The following is a 6,050-nucleotide window of genomic DNA, read 5'->3' as shown; positions in this document are numbered from 1 at the left end:
CCACCCAAGAATAGGATATACCAATTCACCAATTTATCTGTACAATACGCGTTCTATATGTGTATCTCACGACAATGTGAGGAGGAAATTATTTTAATCTTCTTTAGATGAACAAACAGATTATATTGAAGAAAAAACAAAGATGAATTATTTGATAAGTTCTAGATGTAGTTTATAAAATTAAAAAAATTACTACTTAATATAATTTTTTTTTTCTAAAGGGAAGAAAACTAAAATCTTGTCGATCTGAAGTTTGAAAGTTAGACGAATTATTTGTTTCTGTTTGACTATCAGTTGATCCTATTATTGATCTTTAAATTGTTATGTCGATCAAGAAAACCTAGACTTATAGGGGATGGCGGAGAAAATGGAGATTTTCATATGGGAACATTTAATTTTCTAGATAGAGAAATTCAGAATACATGGACAGTATGATAGACTATCAGCAAATATTGAATTTACTTAAGAATGATGGGAGGAAAAAAAAAAGAATACCAGAAAATTGTCAATGCACTTCATACGAGAAGACTTTTCCAAGATAGACACTTTTTTAATTTGTTGTAATAGATTATCAGCTTTATATTTTCAAATTTATAATTAAATTTCTCTATTTATGAAAGTTTTTTTTTTTTGGTAACAATGTAAAATTACCATTAACATCAAAACAATTACACTTATAGGGCAACCTTTTTCAGACCACTGATTAAGGTCCCCAACTCCACAATCTAATTACACAATATACTTTGTATAAAACTCCTACACCTATGAGCCTTCTTTGATAACCTCATATGTTCTACTCTCCCTCTCTATGATTTCCCTCTTAATTTGTTCTATTGCCTCTACTCTATGTACATTTTTGCCTTGAAAAATTTTAAGATTCCGAGCTCTCCAAGTGTGATATATTACTGCTCCATTGACTGCTGCTATCACCTCCTTCTTGAACTGCTTCCAGTGTTTACTTTTAATCCTTTCCAGCATCAACTTGAAGTCTTCTTCATGTACTGATTGTCCTATCCACTGATTGATATCTTGTCTAACTGCTTTGATCCAGTCACAGTCAGCAAATATATGTTCTTTTGTTTCCATCTGGTCTGCTTCACACAAGATACAATTTATGTTTTCCACAGGGATTTGCATCTCTATTAGTCTGTCTTTGGTAAGTAGTTTCCCTTGAATTGCCAGCCACATAATAAATCTGTGTCTAGGTAGAGCCACAGCAGTCCATACCAAGTCTGCTCTCTTCAGTTGTGGTTGTTGCTTTATCATAGCTAGATAGCTTCTAGTTATAGAGTAGCTGCCTCCTGGATTTAGGCTATATCTGCCTTGTGAGTACCACCCTTGCATTTCTCCTTTTAAAGAGTTTAGTTTTCTCCAATACCAGCTACTATCAGTAGGAGGACTGTGATACCAGATATCCCTATCAGCTTTCATGTATACACCATGCACCCATCGTACCCAAAGAGACTCTTTGTTCATTACCAATTGCCACATTAACTTCCCTACTGATGCTATATTCCATATTTTACAACCTTTCACATTCAATCCACCTAGCTTCTTTGGACAGCAGACTTTCTCCCATGCCACTAATGCTACTTTCTTCTGGCCCTTATTCTTCCTCCACAGATAATCTCTACATATTTTGTCAACCTCTTTTAATATACTTTGAGGTAGAATAAAGACAGCCCCCCAGAAACTATGTATAGAGAAAAGCACTGCATTGACAACTTGTAATCTCCCTGCATAAGACAACTGTCTAGAATATGTGACAGTTATCCTATGTGTGATCTTCCTTATCAGCATTTGACATTCTATCTTATTCCATTTCCTTGGTGATAGTGGCAAGCCTAGGTATCTGATTGGAAATGTGCCCAGTGCAAATCCAGTTTTTATCAGCAACACATCTCTGACTTCTTCTTCTACTCCAGCTACAAACATGCTGGATTTATCCATATTTACAATCAACCCTGAAGCCTTACTGAAATGNTGATCTCTGTTCACTGATTTCTCATTCCCTTTGCAGAATATCATCAGATCATCTACAAAGATGAGATGTGTCAACTTCAGCTCCTTACACATAGGATGAAAGCTAAAATCAGGCAGCCTGCTGATAGTCTTCAATGTTCTAGAGAGGTATTCCATAACTAAAACAAATAACAGTGGAGATATTGGATCTTCTTGTCTCAATCCTCTCTTCCTTGCAAAATAACCATGCCCTTCTCCATTTATCTTTATTGTAAACATAGTGGTAGTCACACACACCATGATCCATTGTATAAATCTGTCAGGGAACCCAAAGCCTATCAGTGCTTCTTCCAGAAATTCCCAACTCACCATATCATAGGCTTTCCTTAGATCTATCTTCATTAAGCATCTTGGAGATGTTTTCCTATTATAGTGTCTTAGCAGGTCATGACAGATCAACACATTATGCATCATAGATCTCCCCTGTACAAAAGCTGATTGATTGTCTGACACTATATGGCTCACTACTGGTTTTAATCTCTCATAGATCATTTTGGAAATGCACTTGTATATGACATTGCAGCAGGCAATGGGTTTATACTTTATACTGAGTTGCATCTTCTGGATTTTCCACCTTAGGGACTAATGCTATATTGGTTGAGTTTATTTCCCTCAACAGCTTTCCATTTTGGAAAAATTCTAACACAGCATCACAAACATCTCTTCCTATTATTGACCAAGCTGATTTATAAAATCCACTACCATAGCCATCAGGACCAGGGCTCTTATTGCTGTCAATATGAAACACAGCCTATTTAACTTCTTTTTCATTGAATGGCTTCATCATCTCCAACTGCTGGCTCTCTGATAGTAATGGACCACTTTCCAGAATCCCTTTGATTGCATTGTTTCTACCATGTGTCTTCCTCCCTAGCAATTCTTCATAATACTAAACAAACATTCCTGCTATAGCATCAGGGTCAGTTTGCCAGTTGCCCTTACTATCTCTAAGTTGAGTAGTTGCTTGCTTTAACTTCCTATGCTCGATGACTGAATAGAAGTATCTAGTGTTGTCATCACCCAGTTTGATCCATGTTGCCTTACTTCTTTGTTGTAGATAGACTTCAGCTAAATATGAAGCTTGCCTATATCTGTTGTAAGCTTCCTTTTCTGCTTGTTGATACTCCAGATTTGATGGGCTCCTTTGTAGTTGAGTTTGTGCCTGCTTTAGAAATATCCTGCTTTCATTTGCTTCAGCAACTATATTATGAAAAGCCTGAGAGTTCAATTCTTTGAGCTTCCTCTTTAGAGCTTTCATCCTCCTGAGCTTTCTATATTACAGTTCCAACCTTCCCTCACTATAGATAAGAATTGTGGATGATGAGACCACACATTGCAGTATTGGAAAGATCTTCTGACTCTGTGCCTCTCACTAGTTAAGAACACTTTGGTCGGGCAGTGATCACTTATTCCTTCTGGCAAGAATCTAGCTGCACATTCAGGCATGTTGTCAAACCATTCTTCATTCATGAATATCCAATCTATTTTTGAAAATATTCTTTGCTCATCATGCTTGTCACTCCAAGTATATTTGTTTCCTTGTGCAGGGAGCTCCATCAAACCACATTCCATTATACAATTATTGAAATCCACCACATCTGCCCAAGTCACTTCATTACCTCCAATTCTATCATCAGCACTCAGAATTGAGTTAAATTCCCCCACAACCAACCAAGGCTTTTTGCATGTTCTGCTATGGCTGACTAAGTCCTCCCACAGACTTCTTCTCTGCTCTTTTGTATTAAAAGCATACACAAATGTTACCTCAAAGGATAACTGAAGTGGAATACTCAGCACTTCACAAGTTATCAACTGAGCTGACTTGTGTTTCAACACAATCCTGTAATAGTCTGGCCTCCAAGTAACCCATATTCTTCCATTATAGTGACAGTCCAAGTTAGTAAAATACTGCCACCCTGTGAACAATTTATCTGCTATGCCCTCCATCTTTTCCTTTTTTATTTTAGTTTCAAGAAAACATATCAAGCCTACTTTTTCCTCATTGCAAAGGAGTTTCACCTCCTTTTGCTTATTAGGGGCATTTAGCCCCCTAAAGTTCCAGCTAAGTAGACTTTAACCATTCCCACAATGAGGAATAGTTTTTCCACCCACCTTATCCCCTACATTTACTTCCTTCATCTGATTTATTGCTTCCTGTTTGTGCAACACCTGAAAATGATTTGATTTTTCCATCTGCTCAGTCTGCTTTGGGATGTTCTTGCCTACCTTATGAGGAGTTTTCCATCCTCATGCCTCCCCCCTCTCCTTTGATGCACTTTGGACTTTTGCTTCACTCTGCTGATGTATAGCTGGTGTATTTTTAGTCGGCGTTCCCTTCATTACTGTGGAAACCTGCTGATCTTCCTGCTTTTTTCCATTTTCCTTTGGAGCTTGTTTATCTTCCTGCTTGCCATTTTGACTTTCATTGTTCTCATTTGTTGGTATCTTCTTCTTGGGTCTACACACTGTCTCCTCATGCCCATATTTAGCACAATGGGCACATAGGGTTGGCTTCCAATCAAAGATTACCCTCTGCTCTATTATTCTTCCTTTTTCATTTTTGAACTTCACCACCTCTGGTAGTTTAGCATCCATTTCCACTTCCACCAAAAGTCTAGCAAAGTTCAGCCCATTCCTTCTCTCTGTGTTTTGATCTACCATCAATGGTTTTCCCACCAGACTTCCAATCTTACTCAATCCTCTTGGACTCCAATATTTGAAGTCCAATCCCAGCAATTTGATCCATATTGGTACTGTCAGTAATTCCTCTCGAGTGAACTCTAACTCCGGTGTCCAAGCCTTCACAATGAAAGGTTTGTTATCAAAATGGTATATCCCCCCTTCAATAACCTCCTGCTTACCCATTACTGTATCAAATCGTACCACAATTACTCCATTTTTTAATATTGCAATCCTGTCAATGCCTAGTTTACCCCACAGCCTTTGAATGTAGCCTTGTATCACTGAAAATGGAGGGTGAGCCCCTAGGACATAGCAAATAACTACATTTCCCCAATATTCTACTTCTATTTTTATATCTTCTAGTACAATTTCACCAAAAGTTGACTCACCTTGCGATTTAGGTTGCACATACTCTAATTTGTACCCAACATTTGAGATTTTTGAAATATTGAAGTTGTCCCATACTGAACTCTTTCTTCCCTGCTTTTCTGTCTCCTCTTCTGCTTCTTCAGCCCATGATTTCCTTCCATTGTTCACATGCACAGGTTGATTGCTGCTTGCAGATGCTTGTATCTGATTCCACAGTTAAATTGCTCCAATTTGCTTCAGCTTCTCATTCTCATTACTTTTCAGTACTGTTCCATTGAGATTAGGGCTCAATTGATTTGGTATTGTTCCATTGCGATTTGGGCTTAATTGCGTTTCATTTTGAGTTTCTTCACAGATTGCTTTGTCTTTGAATCCTCTCTGAGCATTACTTTGTGCAGCAGCAGATTCTCTCGCCATTAGAGCTTTCTGCGAAGGAATACGAGCTCTCTTACCCATGGTAGGCGCAGGTTAAGCTAACTTGCACCGAGAGAGAAATATTCCATCCAAAAAGCCTATTTATGAAAGTTATTTGTAAATATCTTTTACGTGAAGTGATAACGTAAAATTTGCATCATCGGTATACGTATATATAAGTTAAGCTCAGAAACTATTTACACAGTGGAAAATATTTTCATAGAAAATATTTTCATAAAAAATGAGTAGTTTTATCACTTATTTTCTCTTGTTTGGTTACGTTGGTGAGTGGAAAACTTTTTTCGGGAAATATTTTCTAGTGTTTGGTTAGACAGTAGAAATTTTTTTTTAGGAAAATATTTTTATGTTACTCTCCTCACCCCTTATTCCCCCAAGTCCCCATGTTTCCTTGCTCACCCCCTGCCCCCAAATACCTATCGTTTTCAGGACTTTATTTTCTTCAAGAATTTAATTATTTTTCTAAAAATTCACACAAACTCAAATGAACTAATGTGTTGCTTTACTTTTTTATGCAAAAAAATAACATTAAAATATGTGCTCCA

Source organism: Nicotiana attenuata, chromosome 3 (assembly GCF_001879085.1).
Source record: "Nicotiana attenuata strain UT chromosome 3, NIATTr2, whole genome shotgun sequence".
Taxonomy (NCBI): Eukaryota; Viridiplantae; Streptophyta; class Magnoliopsida; order Solanales; family Solanaceae; genus Nicotiana; species Nicotiana attenuata.
This window is presented reverse-complemented; position numbering follows the sequence as displayed.